The 18,027-nt window shown below is 32.0% G+C and overlaps 1 protein-coding gene and 1 long non-coding RNA gene across 9 annotated transcripts in view; both read right to left on the bottom strand.

Annotated features, from left to right (window-relative positions):
• LOC111000911 (collagen alpha chain CG42342) overlaps nucleotides 1-18,027 on the bottom strand; it is a 294,010-nt gene that overhangs the window by 71,644 nt on the left and 204,339 nt on the right. The gene's annotated exons all lie outside the window — the stretch shown is intronic.
• LOC123689915 lies at nucleotides 14,535-15,129 on the bottom strand. Its single transcript, XR_006750782.1, has 2 exons — nucleotides 14,723-15,129; nucleotides 14,535-14,638 (listed from the first exon to the last, which is right to left on the bottom strand). It is a non-coding gene; the product is annotated as an uncharacterized LOC123689915 (long non-coding RNA).

The following is an 18,027-nucleotide window of genomic DNA, read 5'->3' as shown; positions in this document are numbered from 1 at the left end:
AATAATGTTGAATGGACAAAGAATGATGGCATGGCCATGTTTATTATAACATCTTCGATGGACTTCAAACAAATAACTTTAATAGAAAATTGTGAAACTGCTAAGGAAATAATGACAAAACTTGAATCAATATACGAACAGAAGAGTGAATTATGTAAAATGTTGATCCATGAAAAGTTTTATCAGTATAAAATGTCTACAAATGACAGTGTAGCTCAACACATTTCTAAAGTGGAATCATTGGCCAAGCAGTTAAAAGAAAGTGGCGAAAGTATTAGTGAAATGGCTGTGATAACAAAAATACTTGGAACACTGCCTCATAAGTGTAGATCACTCCGTCAAGCGTTGATGTCTTTGGATCCAGAGCAACAGACTCTTGTCAATCTCACTGCTCGTTTGTTAGATGAAGAAGCTAGTTTACAGTGTGAAGAAGAACAAGAAACCGCTCTTCTTGTGGCTAAGAAAGGATGGAAAAATAGCCCAAAACAAAGTGAGCTGAATAGAAATGCTAGTAATTCAAATCAAAATAAAAACAGTAAACACAGATTTGAATGTTATAATTGTGGGAAACGAGGACATTTTTCTCGAGAATGTCGTGCTCCAAAGAAATCCAAGTATAGAAAACCTCAACAGGAAGGTGCAGACTTGTTAGCGTTTAATGTAGAAACCAAATTCCATGAAGCTGAAGACAATGTGTGGATTTTAGACAGTGGTGCCTCTGCACATATGACCTATAGAAAGGAGTTCTTTGTAGAACTATTGGAATGTAACCAGAAATCATTGACATTAGGAAACAAACAATCAGTGGAAGTGGCTGGCATTGGCAAGGTGTTAATAAAGAGATGTGTCAATGGACAGTGGGAGAACAGTGAACTACATGATGTATTGTATGTTCCGAATTTGCGACGAAATCTGTTCTCAGAAGGTGTGATAATGCGTAAATCCTATATCATTATCAAGAAAGACTCTGGCGCATTCATTTACAAAGGCAATGACTTGGTAATGTGTGCAACAATAACAGAAAATAATTTATACGAATTGAAAATTAAAGCTGTGGTCTCAGATACCTGTAACTTAGTTCAAAGTGATCAAAATAACATTAAAATGTGGCATGAAAGACTGGGACATGTTAACCTAAAACAAATCAAGAATATGAGTGCTGATAATGTGGTAGAAGGCTTGAAACTGAATAACAGTGATAAAACTGATTTTGTTTGTGAAGCATGTGCATATGGAAAGCAGTGCAGATTTCCATTTCACAAATCTATACGAGGAGAACTACAGCCAGGTGACCTTGTATATAGTGATGTCTGTGGACCTATGAGTCATACATCTATCCAAGGTATGAGATACTTTATATTATTTAAGGATGCTGCTACAAGTTACAGGCATGTATATTTTGTCAAACATAAAAGTGATGTGATGGACATATTCATGAAATACAATGCTATGATCAAAAATAAGTACATGCATAGTGTCAGAATGTTGCATACTGATAATGGAAGAGAGTATGTGAATAAAACCTTCAATGACTATCTCAGCAAAGAAGGTATAATTCATGAGTGTACTGCGCCATATACACCAGAACAAAATGGGCGTGCTGAAAGAGAGAACCGTACCATTGTGGAGAGTGCACGTTCAATGTTGTACGCGAGGGATGTGTCACTGGAATTATGGGCTGAGGCTGTGAATTGTGCAGTATATTTATTAAACCGGACTTCCTCCAGCCAAACTCCTAAGAAAACACCATTTGAATTATGGAACGGCATCAAACCTCATATAGGCCATGTGAAGGTGTTTGGAAGTATTGGATATGTCCATATTCCTAATCAGCTAAGAACTAAACTTGACAAAAAGAGTGAGAAAATGATACTAATTGGGTATGATAATAACAATTACAGGATGTTCAGTCCAGAAACCAAAAAGGTTAAAATATCAAGAAATGTAATTTTTGAAGAACATAATGTTCCAGAGATAAGGAAGAATATTACACAAAAATACATTGACGATGAAGTGAAGACATTAGGACAACAAAATCAAATGCAAGAAACAAATGTAGAGGATACTCTTGTGGAAACTTCATCATCAGAGAATGAAGATAGCATGTTGAGTTATAATAGTAATGACCCTACATATGAACCTTATCAAGAATTAGATGATGATTTAATTCATGATTTAATAGACGTTTTGAAGCAAACCTAATTGAACTGTCACTGCCACAAACGTATGCTGAAGCGATGAAAAGTCCACAAAGAAACGACTGGTTGAAAGCTATTGATGAAGAATTGCTTGCACATGAAGAGAATAATACTTAGACTCCAGTAGAGAGGTCTGGTCAACGTACGCTTACTACAAAGTGGGTTTTTGCTATAAAAAAGGATGAAAATGATCAGGTAAAACGGTTTAAAGCTCGTTTATGTGCACGCGGATTTAATCAAATAAAAGATATTGACTATCAAGAAATATTCTCTCCAACAACGAGATATGACTCTATAAGAATTATCCTTTCTATTGCAGCTAAATATAATTTAGAAATTCAACAGTTTGATGTAAAGACTGCTTTTTTGAACGGGTATTTGGAAGAGAATATTTTTATAGAAGTACCAGAAGGAATTTCATTTAAAAATGATTGTATCCTAAAACTTAATAAATCACTGTATGGACTTAAACAGGCGTCTCGTTGTTGGAATAGAAGATTCACTGAGTTTTTAATAAAATATGGTTTTGTGCAATCTCAGGCTGACAGTTGTGTTTATGTAGGTATTTTCAATGGGGTGAAAGTATTCATAATAATTTATGTTGATGATGCACTTGTAGTCTCTTCCAGTTCCTCAATGATTAAAAGAGTTATAGAATATTTGAAACAAACATTTAAAATAAAAGAATTAAAATTGAAATATTTTGTGAGAATGGAAATAGAGAGAGTAAATAATTGTATCTGTATTTATCAAAGAGATTACATTGAAAAATTAATAGAGAAGTTTTGTATGAGTGATTCAAATCCTGCCAGTACCCCTGCAGATGTAAATGTTGTTATTTCAAAGAAAATGGATGAAAATATTATTAATTTTCCATACAGAGAAGCTATAGGGTCCTTGTTATTTTTGAGCTCTGTTTCAAGGCCTGACATTTCTTTTGCTGTAAATGTTTTGAGTAGATATGTAAACGATCCAAGTCAACAACATGTAAATGCCATTAAACGTGTTATTAGATACCTAATAAATACTAAAGATTTATGTATATGTTATGGAGAAAGTAGTGATCTCACTGGCTATTTGGATTCAGATTTTGCAGGTGATGTAGATACGCGTAAGTCTACTACAGGTTATATTTTTAATATGAATGGGGGACCTATAACATGGTGTAGCCAGAAACAGAAGACTACTGCTCTCTCCACAACTGAAGCAGAATTTGTAGCTGCTTGTGACGCTGCAAAAGAGATATTATGGTTACAGCAATTATTATTAGATTTAGGTGAAAATATTACATCTGTTCCATTGTATGTTGATAATCAGAGTGCAATTAAGTTAATTAGCAATCCTGTTTATCATAAGAAAACCAAACACATAGATGTGAAATTTAATTTTATAAGGGAAAAGGTTGAGTTGGGTGTAATTAAACTAAATTATATTCCTAGTAACAGTCAATTAGCAGATATGTTAACTAAAGCGTTACCAACTCAAGCTTTTATCTATTTAAGAGATCACATTTTGTTTTTCTTTTCACAACTCTAATTTCAGTAGGAGTTTATTTTTTTTTTATATTTGTACCTAGTTTAAATTTTAGTGGGAGTATTGAGCAATTTAAGTAAAATAGTTTTTGAAAATTTAACTAGGTGGCAACACTATATATGAAGATTTGTTGTAACTAAGTGTTCTTGCTGTCATTCATCTTATTACCAAATAAAAGTTATATTTGTGCTAATTACTATCGTTTCTTTGATAAACGACCCATAATCCTTCAGTCTTGACTAATATGACGCTGAAACAACATAAGCTATGCACACGTATATTATGTTGATAATGACGTACGTCTCATAATACATACAAAAGAAGATAATTAGTGTAAAAAGTAAATATGTGTGAGTTACTTTACATTACTTTTCCGCAAATGCCCAGTCTCGCTCGCATAGTTATTGTGAAGATCTCAATTAACTGCACAGTGTCGGGAAAATGTTTTGCTACTCGCTATTGTACATATATGTTAATGGATATTTTATTGAGTAACTTTTCTAAATAGTTTTTAAAGTGTACATTGAGCAGTACACAATATTATTGTATGTGGCGAATAGTGAATGATTTGAGTTTGCTGATAGTAAACAAAACATTCCATTTATCATCAAATTTAATATTTTTTCTTTTAACTGAACTATGTTGAAAAGAGACAAATAGTGTTTTAGTCAAAATAAAAAGTCAAGTATTAATAAGAGTAATCTAGTCTGTACTCATATTGAGGGACAAACGAATGTTCGCGGCAGGCATAAATATGGCCCATGGACAGTCATTTTAGTGGGTGCGTTGCCGGCATTTGAGGAAGAAGTAAGCTTTCGTTACGTTAAGTTAAAGTTAAAGGTCGGGCCTCTAAATCTTTTCATCAAATATATCTAATCTTTACGAGAGGTTACTCTTGTAGTTGGTTTTGTTTAATAGCTTATTAATTCCAGCTGTAGACTGTAGTATTTCCGAACCAATTCGACTTAGGGTCCTTAAAGAAAAGAGCGTACCAATTATTTAAAGGCCGGCAACACACTCGCGACCTCTCTGGCATTGAGAGTGTCCATGGACGGCGGTATCACTTAACATCAGGTGAGCCTCCTGGTATTAAGTTTTTATTTGAATGATTTTTTTTATGTTCTATAAAAAATTAGTCATACACATACATATAGTCATACTACGAAGTTAAGGCAGATAAAAGCACGTATATATACCTTCCCTGTCTGCTCCTAAGAATCTTAGTACACGAGGATGTTAGCTGAGTCTGCTTTGCGAGGCAAATGTGTCGTTGAATTGCAAATATAAATTATGCATATTAATTAGTTATTAGTTATCGTTGCGGCACTTGTAGTTAACACCGAACGTTTGACTTGTTCAGATAAATATAATGTCCCATTTGAGATACATATAGTATAAAATTTGCATATTATGCAAGTTGCTATATACCTATTTATTACGATAATTATTTATTCATTTGTAGTGAAATCGATAACTTGGTTAATGTGCTAACAATTACATGAAATACTTATCTGTAGTTATTTTTGATAGTGTTAATCATTTTTTTGCTTTATTTAAATAGTCACCTATAATTAATCTTTCAATGTTTGAGGTAAATGTAAACTTAACATATCTTTTTCTTTATTAGTATAATATATCGTCAATAAATTAAACTGTCTAGATGAAAAAATATCATAAGTACGGTAAAAATGAGATCGATATACACCAACCAAAACTAATTAAATTGGTTTTGTTAACACAATCAGATAAATTTTGTCACAACTACATTTCTCTCATGAATAAAATGTTATTATTATTGAATAGCTCACTATTATCATTATCAATATGAACATGAAGCCATAACCGGAATAAAATCCCTTCTAATATTAAGGTAACAATTTTATTTTTAGCTTGTCCATATCTCATATAATTTTTGTTTCATTAAACTGTCAATATATTTTTTTAAACAGGGGAAAAACGGGCAAAAAGACATTGACAGTATAGCGATACCGCCGCCTATGGCTACTCTCGATGCCTAAGTTTTAACTGCCTTTAAAAATAGCTCATTTGCGGAATGACATCCGATGATGAAACTATGATTAGTCACTCCATAAATTAATGAATTTTATGCGCAGGCGACGACACTATTATTATTACCAAATTATCAGCTATATTTAAGACATTATATCAAAGTACAGTACCCCTCCAATTAATTAGTAAATTTCTGAGTTGCATAGTTTATTAAAGGATTAGTGTTGACTAGAATTAACGAATGGTAAAATCCCTTTTAATATATGAAACGCGGTGCACGGTCGGTGACGCGGTAAAATTAGACATTGCACAGACTTATAATTACAGTAGGATTGTAATTGTTAAAAAATGCATTATGACTAAATGAAAACAAAGTGTGGACTCATATTATCTCTATTAAAACGTCGTCGTGTGGATATGTAAAAAAATATTTATTATTAAATACACAATCCTGTCCTAAGAACCCTCAATCGACAGGAACGCATAACCAATGTAAAAGAAAATACAACATAGAAATCAAACGCATGAAATTAATTACGAAAAATAATATTAGACACTACAAAAGAAACAAGATTCTTATTAAGTTTAAAAATAGATGGACTTAGTTACATTAAGAATAGTTTTTTATATAGTAAAGTTTAAATAGCTTTCTTCCCTGACTCCAAATCCTTTACGAAATCAAGATTACGTATTTAATGCAAAAATATATACTTATAGTTATATAGTTATGTTTCGATGCTTGAACCTTATAAGACGCATGTAACTTATAGACTGGGATATAGAAACATTGGGCGTAAGTGTAAGATCTTTTCAAACGAATTAATATATCTAAAAAAAGGATATTTATTTTCTGCATAGTTATTTTTCTTCTGCCTCGTAAGAAGCAGCTACTTATTTATATTAAGTGTGACTCAATTACCCTTTGGACAAGCTTTTACATTTTTATTTACACTTACAATTTTATTTAATTTTAGTTATGGTTACATGTATTTTGAGTTGATTTTTGGCTTTTGGTTGCTTTTGAACTCACTTGATATCGATAAGGCCGCCCGTTGCCTAATAGCAAATGTAATCTGCAACCTATAATGAAGTGTAAATAAATAAATTGTATTTGGGAATAATGTTTTATCTGTCTCGAAATTCTGCTGGTGTTTTTAAGCAATCGTGTGCAACTGTTACTAATAACCTATGGACATGCGCGCCGCCCCTTAATTATGTCCTTTTCAGTGCTTCTCATAAATTTGTCTCCTAACTAAAGGATTGGGTAAATATCACCCTTTATTATACTCAAACCAGAATCCGTCTCCTAACTGCATAATGGACTGTCTTCTTTAACGCTGTCGTTATTAATGACCGTTGATAGTATTAAATATTTCTCTAATAAATTTTGTTACTAATTATTCTATATTTTTTATTATTGTAGTTTACATTGTTTTTATTGTAAAGAAGAAAAGAAATGCTTATTATTTATTTATTTACACATCGTTACATTATTATATTATAATTTAACATAGTTAAATGAAAAGGATAGCAACTGGCGGCCTTATCGCTTTCGAGTGATCTCTTCTAGGCAACCAATGTAAGTTAAAAATTTTTTATTAAATTACAGAAGAAATTTTGTTCTAACTAGGTGTGTTACTAAAAGAAATAAAGTATATTTATTAAAGTGACAAGTATTTATAGTTGAAACTAGGTAAACAGTTATTAAAGAAAGCAAAATATAACGAAAAATAACAATGAAAATTCTTAAGTATCAAAATATACTAAAGTCTGTAAAACAATAAACAAACAGTACGCTTTAGCTAATTCAAATAACGAAATGAAGCATAACTTTGTATTATCAAGATAAAGGAACAAACGGCTCAAATGTAAATTACATTTAAATGTAACTCACTATGAATGAGTTTTATGAAGAAGAGCGGGGTGAGTTTATAGCTCTGCGGACAGACTAGCCCCCCTTACCAGGGGCATCCGGGATTTATGGTGGAATAGATTTCAGAGACCATTAAATTTTATGGCGACTTTTCAGCCACTGACAATGAAATGATTTTGTTATGTCACTGCACCCGAATTAATATCTACGTCGTTCGGTATAATTTTTTTTATAATAGTTAAACTTTATTGTTTTTGCGTGTACAACCTCTTTAGGTCTTGGCCTCAGATTTCTGAATCTGTTTCATGATCATTTTTAAATCTAATACGCAAGTAGGTGATCAGCCTCCAGTGCCTGACACACGTCAAATGTTAAATGCGCACATAAAAAGAAACTCCATTGGTGCATTAGCCGGGGCTCGAACCTACGACCTCAGGTATGAGAGTCGCACGCTGAAGCCACTAGGCCAACACTGCTCACTTCGGGTGTACCTAAGCGCGAATAAAGTGAATTTAAAGAATGTCGTTTACGATGTAGTCAAAGGATTAAAATTTCAAGAATATTAAGTTGAAGCATGAGGGTTCTCTTCCAAAGTCTTTAGCGAAAACCGTAATGTGACCTTTGGCGTTTAATTGCTTGAAACTTTGTCATTTACAAAAAGAGACTCTATTTGCGAGGACAAAAGCACAATTTAGAACAAAGCATTGCAGATGCATTTAAGTTGTCAGTTTGGGGCACTTTTTGCGCTGTGCAATTAGACTTGGCGACAAAGAGAAGAATTCAATGTTTCTGTTGGTCGCCGCCGTCAACCGTTCACTTGGCAGGACGTTTTTATATCATTTCTTTACATTTCTTTTGTGGTTTTATTACAATTATAATTAAAACTCTGTGCTTTATTTAAGATTTAAGTTTTGTTCTAAACCAGTTTACACAATGGTCAAGTGATATTTGGCTTGTCTTCGTCATAGATCATATACGATTACAGCATCATTCTGTTTTTTCATTAATATAAAAACGCATTTGATAGACGTTCATATTAAACCAATATTGACTTGTATTTTGACACCCACAATAATACTATATATGAGGATCATGGCAATATTGGTAAGAATGAACTGTATACATAAATTGATGATGGAAGCAAAATTTAATCGATCAGCATGGGTGTATACTATCTTGGATCTATACAGTACTAAACAAAGTAATAACTTGATAATAATAAATCAAATAACAAACAAATATAGAACTTAAAACATGAGGCGATGCAAATGCGTTAAACCCTTTGGGAGCAATAAATGATAATTTCATTGTTAGTGTAATATAACCGAATGTTTTATTATACTAACAAAATGTCACCGCTGGTGTGAAATAAATAATATTTCAATGGGCTAACATCGGGCGTAATTACATTGTTTTATGATCGCCATTGAATCGTGAGTGGAATTAATGAAAGTATACATTCCCGCGTGTTATGGAACGTCATAATCATTATTTATTGAAAATATAATGACAAATTTAATTGTAGCACATTGTAGCATCCTCATTCCTCCTATTTATATGAAGATATTGAAGGAAAAACACGTAGAAATTGTTGTCCCCGATGCTTATGGGAGACCTGGAATTTACTTTTCACTTTACTTCTTTTTAGTCCTGAAAGTTTCAACTGAACTGACACATCCGTAAGTTGAAAACAAAAGAATATATGCGTTCGCGACGGACACAATTTATTGTCCGGATTCGATCCAACATTCACGGACAATCAGGGGAAGTTGTAAAACTCGACAGGCGCCACTTACCCCGTGTAGCACAGTATAGGAGATCCAGTTACTTTAAATAAAAGTTTAGCATGTTTAAATACATTTAAACTACTGAAAATCAAGTTATTTAAATACCATTTATTTGAGTTTTAAGTGTCTTAGTAGTCACACCGATACAATCAGCGATATATAATGCGAAAAAGAAAGTTTATGGCACGTGATTCGAACGAACAAGTTTGGTGTATCGATTCCCACATCATGTTACCATAAGTCATGACGAAACCAAATTCAGGTCGAGCTTCTTCAGATTACTTTAAAAAAAGAACACAAGTTACAAGCTCAGATTAATGTAGTGTCGTGAGCATTTGTTTTCTCAAACAGGCAACTAGGCGATAAGCTTTTCGAGTCTGACACACGCATAAGGTTTCCTCACGATATTTTCCTTCACTGTACGCGAGGGTTAAATGCGCATAAAGAACGTCCATTGGTCCACAGGCCGAAAAACACTGCATATAATTTTGTAGCAACTGATAAAAGTACTACTGTGTTAATACAACTCACTTTTTACCACCGCCCACAGGGACATAATATTTTTTACGACACGTTTATGTATTCATACGCTGACGTTATACTTTTTCAGATTATGCTATTATTTTTGCGAACATAAACTTATTCAAATATTTATTAATATAATATGTACTCAAACCAAGCCAAATGTTTAAATATTGATGTTGACATTACTAGTTCATTGACTCAAAGTTAGTTTGACAAAGTACTAAAATTTATACAAATACTAGCTGCCCCCGCGAACTTCGTTTGTCTATTAATGTGATTTTACTTAGCCTACAGTAGTACATACCGACATGGAACCTTTTGATATGCTACTCCAGAGACTGATCGGTTTTCCGGAAAGAAAACTTTTTAGAGTTTTCTATGATTTTTTCTTTATATAACCTTGATCATAGAGAGGACAAAATTAAGGGTTGAATGTATTTTTGTATGTTGTATCAATAAAAAATGATGAACCGCAGACCTAACCGTTATGCACACAAAATTTCAAACAGTTTAATTACAAACACCGTTACACGAGAATTTTATATATCTATTACATTTTGCGTGTATAATAATTACTCACTATCGAAATACTGGTCAATCAATCACAGGGATTTATGGAATATGTAACCGATTTTCATTTGTTTAATAAATATTCATAGGATCTAATTACAAGGACTTTAAAAGCTGTAATACAATCTTTGTTTAATCGCTAATGCGATTTAATTTAAACATTTATTTGATGAAACCTAAGTGTATATAAATAAATCAAGATTCTACAAATTAATCCTTTATAGAACATATATTTTGTTTTAGTTTTAGTTAATTATAATACTGTATATTTCATAGGTGTAGTTGAACACACTAATGAAATATACAGTATTTACTATACACTTTCTTAACCTACAAACAATAGAAAACGACATTACTAATGAGGACATGTCCTCACCCCTCCACCCCTTTAGTCGGTAGTCGTTATAACAAGTAAATAAATAAATATTGGTAGGCAGAACAATCAAAAGCCTCCAAATTTCTAGCTTTGAGGTCATATGAAGGATTCCTCTCACGTCCACTCGCCCTAAAAATTCCGACGGAATATTTTAGAGTGATTAAATTTATTTGAAGGTATCAGATGAGCGTTCGGGATGCAGAGTCACGTAGCGATCAGCGGAGGGTAGAACCCTAACTTCGGCTTATCTCGGGGTCTATTTGTCAATCCATATCCGATTGATGTCACGACTACTTTATGGTAGAAGACGGCATTTTTAGTCTGTGCAGAGAAATTGTATATTCTGTGCATATTTTTCTAATTCGCAATTTATTTATTCTGCTGAAAAGTCTAGACTCCAAAACTCGTGTAATCTACGAAATATTCCATACATTAAGATATTTTATTTATTTATTTATTTATTAAGTCTACAACATCATACATATTACGAAATCTACTGATAATTTTATAAAATCTTCTATATAATATGAACGACAATATAACATGTAAACATAAGTTTTGCAAAAAATAGGAATTAAAAAAAATACAATTAAAACCATAAACAAGTTAAGACAAATACAACTCTTTACCAACCCACTGAATATAAATGAGTAACAATGAATAAAAATATTTCTACATTAGCTTAAAATTTAGAAGTGAAAAGGTAATAATATTACATTACGTAAATTTTAAACACTATAATAAAATATAAAAAATATATAAACTTAAATAGGTTATAAAAATATCCGCTAAGTTTGATCCATCATTTCATCGCGTTCCCGATTGCCGGCAGTGATGGATCGTTGCGGCGCCCTCTGCCCAACTCTGTCGGAAACTTTGCTGTCCGGGCGCCCTGTATTTTTGACAGTTAAATAGATTCCCCCAACTTTAAACTGAATTATCTGATATCGAACTCGGAAGTATTTTAACGATAATTTCCTTTTTACTTTTGTGATGTAGATTTAAAAAAGTTTTTATATTTATATTAATCATATTCGTTTAATGAAGTCTGTGTTTTTAATATTGTTGTTGACGGCATATATACATACTTTATCTATAAGGAAATGTATCGTTTATACCTTACGGCGTCCGTCTAGATAACGTTTCTCCTTCATGACTTTATACAATAAAGTGTAAATTAATAAACTCGCCTGAAGCGCGTGCAACTTTGTCACGAGATCTTGGCTATCATTCGCAGCTGAATAAGTTGTGACAGATACAATCACACAGCAATCTTGTTACATCGCGTCACACCCACAGCAGCTGCCAAACGATACGATCTTTTACCTGAGATTCGTTAAAACTTAATGCAAATTATATGTTACCTGAGCCGATTGTGATATTAACAATATAATGTTTTATAATAGTTTAGCTATTAATTTATGTATAAAACGTGAATAAAATATTGTCTGAGTCGTGATTTAAAGTCAAAGTCAAAAAAAATATTCTTATAGGTAACACAATGTACACTTATGAACGTTTAAATAAACGAAGTATATATTAAATGTAAAAATTGTACATTTACTGCCAGTTCCCAAATCAAGGGCGTAGAACGAAACAGAAGAAATGGCAATAAACTCTAAATTATTACAAAGTACGTTGCGTACGTCATTTATATAGAAGTCCATTAAGGGCCAGTTTTTTGATCCGTAGTTAACTCAACTATTGGTCAAATATCGTTACTAATAGTTAAAATTCAGCAAAATGCGTTTTTTGATCCGTGGTAAGAGTTACTAATGGTCAAATATCTAACCATTAGTCAGAAAAGTTAACTACTCAGTGTAGGAAGGTTAAACAAGATGGCCGCTGGTTATTCATAAAGTAACAGCTGATTGTCACAGAAATCAAGCTATGTTAAATACATTTATTATAAGAAAAAGCAAAAAATTAAGTAAATTGTGGTGGAAAGAGCATTTAGAGCGTGGAAAAGAAGGTTTCCCTGCATAGGGTCACAATTAAGGGTGGCTTTAAAAAATGTAGCTACAGGCTATCATTGTTGTATATTGCATAATATATTTATATAAAAGAGGGAATATCTGCCGAAAGACGATGGAAATTCCACACTTTACCTTCCATAGCAGAGCATTAGAATCATTACTAGCTACAGAACCGCGGTAGTAAATGATGAAGTATATTAATAAATAATATTAAATTCATCATGTATTTAAAAGCCTATAATATTAACTCATTTGTAACGTACTTGCAATGAACTACACCTATACATAAGTAAGCGACCTAGGATGTTCTTTAGGACTTTCTATTACATATATGAGTTAGCATCAATCTACTTTATTACAAGACAATTTAAATAAAACATGTGACTAAATTAATAAAATGTTTAATTATAACATAAATACAAACAATTTTTATTAAAAAAAAACAAGACAATATTACAATACCGTTACCAGTCATGCAGTTTGAAAAGGTAAACTGTTTATGGTTCAAAGTTGAAATAACTAGAATTTTAGCACAGCATTAGAATTATTACTAGCTACAGAACCGCGGTAGTAAATAATAAAGTATATTAATAAATAATATTATATTCATCATGTATTTATGCCTGTAATATTAACTCTTATGTTACCTACATACTTGCAATGAACTACAGCTATACACTAGTTAGCGACCTAGGATATTCTTAAGGGCTTTCTATTACATATATGAGTTAGCTTCAATCTACTTTATTACAAGAAATGTTAAATGAAACATCTGACTAGATTAATAAAATGTTTAATTGTAACATAAATACAAACAATTTTTATTAAAAAAACAATACATGAAACCTTAAAGCAGCAATTTAATACATATTTACTACCTAATTGTCTCTTCTTGCATTTCACTTGCATGGATTTTTGGCGGGCTTCAAATCAAATCATTTATTCCAATTAGACCACCTAAAATGGCACTTTTGAATAAAGATTATTCTAGTAGCCGCTTCCAAAAGGTAGTTTCATGTGGAGAAGAATGGGCAAGAAACTCCACAGTTAAGTTCTTTTTTTTAAATAAAATTTAGAATATTTGTATACATAAGTTAAATAATTATATGTGAAGACAATGTACTCCTAAAATAATATCACTATACAGGTCTTTATTGTAGTTAGTAATACTAAAATAATGTGTTTGTAGTATTATACAACAAAAAATAATATGTAAATTTAGATCTGCAACCAATTGATTTTGTCAAGGCTCTATGATTATCCTATGAAGCAGGACCAGTTTATTTCACAGCATTCTTCTCTTGAATATAATCCTCTAATTTGGATTATGCTTGTTTACAAATGTAAATTTTCACTTATTGCGGAGTTTTAATGTCACAGGGTATTTTATTGTAACTTTTAACCCAATATATACATAAATGATGTTTGAATTTTGGCTAATCTGAAAGATGGTTCAGCTACTTCATCTTTATTTCTAGTAATGAAATTATGTCTAACAGATTCGTAACAACAAAGTTTATAACTGGCTCTGACAGCTTTCTTTTGAAAAATAAAAATGGATTCAATGTCAGCAGCCCGACCCCACAGTAAAATTCCGTACGAGATTATGCTTCTTTGTGCAGCAAATGTTTTCGATTCTCTTCCTTAGCATAATTCGGCAAATCACGCTCTCCCTTTTTGTTTTTGATAGATAGCTGGAGTGATCCATTTCTTTTCAGGTTAGGACTGGGTAATCCTTGAGTAGCATCATCAATTTGGTGGTTTCTTTTTGAGCCAAGTTAGTACGGTCCCTTTAACAAAACATAAATGTATTATTTTGTTACGAAACACAAGATAAGCCGGAATAAATAACACGAAAATATGTTTGTACTTACTTGTTTGCCCGTTGGCTGCTTGCTGACATCGTTATTTATATATTTTAGTATCTTTATAGGTGTAAACCGTATTAAAACAGAGAAAAACAACTTTATTTATATTTTGATTAATTTGACACTTCAAACTTTTCAAGAACAAATAACGAATGAAGATGTCAAAAATGGATTTCATTCGCTCAGTTTGTCTAGTGTTGTCATACAAAATAAATATTCCCCACAAATAAAAAACATTTTTATTGGGATGTCATTGTTCATTGCACTGGCAACAAATTGGCCAGTTGTTAAGTTTGACTATAGTTAAAATAGACATTGAAAAACGCATTTACGATTTTACTACTGGTTAGTCATTTAAATATAGTTAAAGTAACAAATGGTCATACCACTTTTTACTACGGATCAAAAAACTGGCCCTAAGTTAACAATCCGAACGAACTATTGACGTGGCGGTTAAGAAAATGTCAGTTATATACGATGGAAGGATAGACTTTTGGCAATTCAAGTCTGCAATAATAAAAGATGTCAAAGTGTGTACAAGGTACGAAGTGGCGCAACCAACACTTAACACAGAAATTGTTCCATATTCAAAAATTCAGGTTCAAATATCGTCCTAGTGTGAGTGAGATTCGAAATCGGATTAGTGCCAAGCGAGTGGCAGCCCTGCACCGCAATAATCTGCGGCGTTCTGCGGTATACATAGTGTACTTCCAGCAGGGTGGCAGTGATGCGTGTCACACGCTCAGATTACGCGGAATCTGCCTAAACGGGGAGATGCATTTACTGCCTTGCGTTCTCGTTTGAGATCAATTTGAAAATGGAATTAAATATGAAGATTTTTTTCATAAAAATAGTGTCGTATGATACGGCATAGAATCCAGGATCAATGTATGATTATGACGAGAGATTAAAATACTTTTGTAATATTACGTATGTATAGTATGGTAATTTTTTATATTAGTTCAATGCAGTGCCTATAACCTAATTCGATATGACTTCTGACTTATATGACACAAAAGGGTTTTTGCGATTTGAAAATAAAATTCGGTAAAATCGAAGATTTAGGGGTTACGGAATCTCATACCTACAATGATTTTAGTAAAACATATTTCAGTTATTCAGATGCAAAATATTTTTTAATTTATATTTATAATTTTTATTTAAAATTATAAGTACTTATAAAAAAATATTAAATTACCTAGATAAAATAACATTTCATTAATTTTATATTATTGTTTATTTACAATACAATTTTAATATTACAAAGGCAATAACATAAATATCAAAGATAAGCATTGAAGTGGTCGTTACACGGGTTCGTGTTGAAACTGTCGCTAATCACAATAAATAAGGTTTCCATTTAACAATTAAATCAATCAACTGTCGCACAGGTAGTACTACTTAATATACTGTTTTAAACGACTTTTCATTTGCCGATAACACATTTATTCACTGACAGATTGAGTTTAAATAAAACACGATTGAGTTGTTTATATATATAGGGTTGTAATTGACACTATGATACATAAAGTTTTAACGCGATTAAAATGTTCTACGTACGAATTTCGTTTCTCCTTAAGTAATTTAACTTAGCCCAACTGTTAAGTACATACCAATATGCAACATTTTACTATGCTACCCCAGAGACTGTTTGGTTTTCCGGAATGGAAACGTTTTAGGTTGTACTGTTAATTTTTCTCAAAAATAGCTAATAGGGTTTAATTGTAGAGGCTTGAAAATTAACGGTTGTATGTATTTTTGTATGCTATATCCTAAAATTGTCCAAAAAATTGTCCAAAAAGTTTTGATAGATAGATAGTAGCCGGTCCTCAGACTCACTGAATATTCATTAAAAATTACATAAGAATCGGTCTAGTCGTTTCGGAGGAGTATGGGAACGAACACGAGCATTTTATCATGAAATGAAATAAATGAATAAAATAAATAAAGAAAATATTTTAGATAAACTCATCAACAACGCAGTATAAGCCAATTTCCTCACAGATCAGTGGGGATTTGAACTTGTACTCTGGGGTGTGATTTATATTATTGTTTTATGACTTCTAAACATATCTATTTAGAACAATAACTTCCCGAAGCGACATCTATAGTTTCCTGTTAGTTATGGTTGAATATACAGTGCTATATTTCACTGTATATGTTATGGTCTAGTCTAGTTTCACAAGTTAACAACGATATCTTTTCCGGCACTCGGTTATCGTTTAAGTCAATTAATTGATATTTGACGTTAAAGTTCTCAAAGTATATAAGCTATATTTCTATCTCTGTTTGAGTATATCTCGCATAGATTACATTTATTTATAGACAAATAGTTGTGACTTATGATATTTATCGTACAAGCAAGTATTAGGTAACATATATATATATATATATATTACCTAATTTTATTATATTATTAAGAGATACAGATAGCAAAATATACACATAGATAAATATATATATACAAAATTAATTAATTAATTATTCAGACTGACACTGCAAAGATTATTTGTGATTTAAAAAATTATCATTGTCCATGAGCTCCTAAGTTCTAAAGTCTTGGAACTTCTAAAGAGGTACGGATAAAACAATAAGGCTTAGTAATATTAACTTTGGTTATTCAAACAGTTAATGAACGACAGATCTGTGTCCCCGTAGATTAGTCACGCGCTAGTTAATTCATATAATATATTACCATGACATAGACGCAGAAATATGTCCGATCGCATTTCTGAAAGCTCTTTATGACGGATAAATGCAATTTTACTATTTAGGTTTAAGAATAGCTTTATTTCTCATTAGAATTGCATATTATTATTCACTTCACATTTTGGCAACACACTCGCGAGCCCTCTGGCATTGAGAGGGTCCATGGGCGGCGGTATCACTTAACATCAGGTGAGCCTCCTGCCCGTTTGCCCCCTGTCTATAAAAAAAGTTACTGATAAACAATATATAGAACTCAGATTAATAATTAGAGCTCATAGATGTACGTTTAAAAAATAACAAAACAAAACAGTTACAAAAATGTGGGTAGACATAATAAACTCGATCAGTCAACCAAGCAGAACATACATGTTCGAATTTGATTTTTTACTAGTTAGTTACAATGCATGTGGCATTGTAATTAGTATGCATGGCATATTCTGATATAGCAAATTCAGAAGTAGTTCCACTATAGTTATATATCATAATATAATAACTAACCTTAAAAAATAATTACTACAATATATCATTAAAAGGAGTGCCTTTAGGCAAGGTTTCAAAAATACAGGCAGCGTTCCCCCTTTGAAAAGCTATATTAATTCTTT

This window comes from Pieris rapae, chromosome 17 (genome assembly GCF_905147795.1).
Source record: "Pieris rapae chromosome 17, ilPieRapa1.1, whole genome shotgun sequence".
NCBI classification, from domain to species: Eukaryota; Metazoa; Arthropoda; class Insecta; order Lepidoptera; family Pieridae; genus Pieris; species Pieris rapae.
The sequence above is the reverse complement of the archived record's forward strand: the minus strand, read 5'-3'. Positions and strand labels throughout refer to the sequence as shown.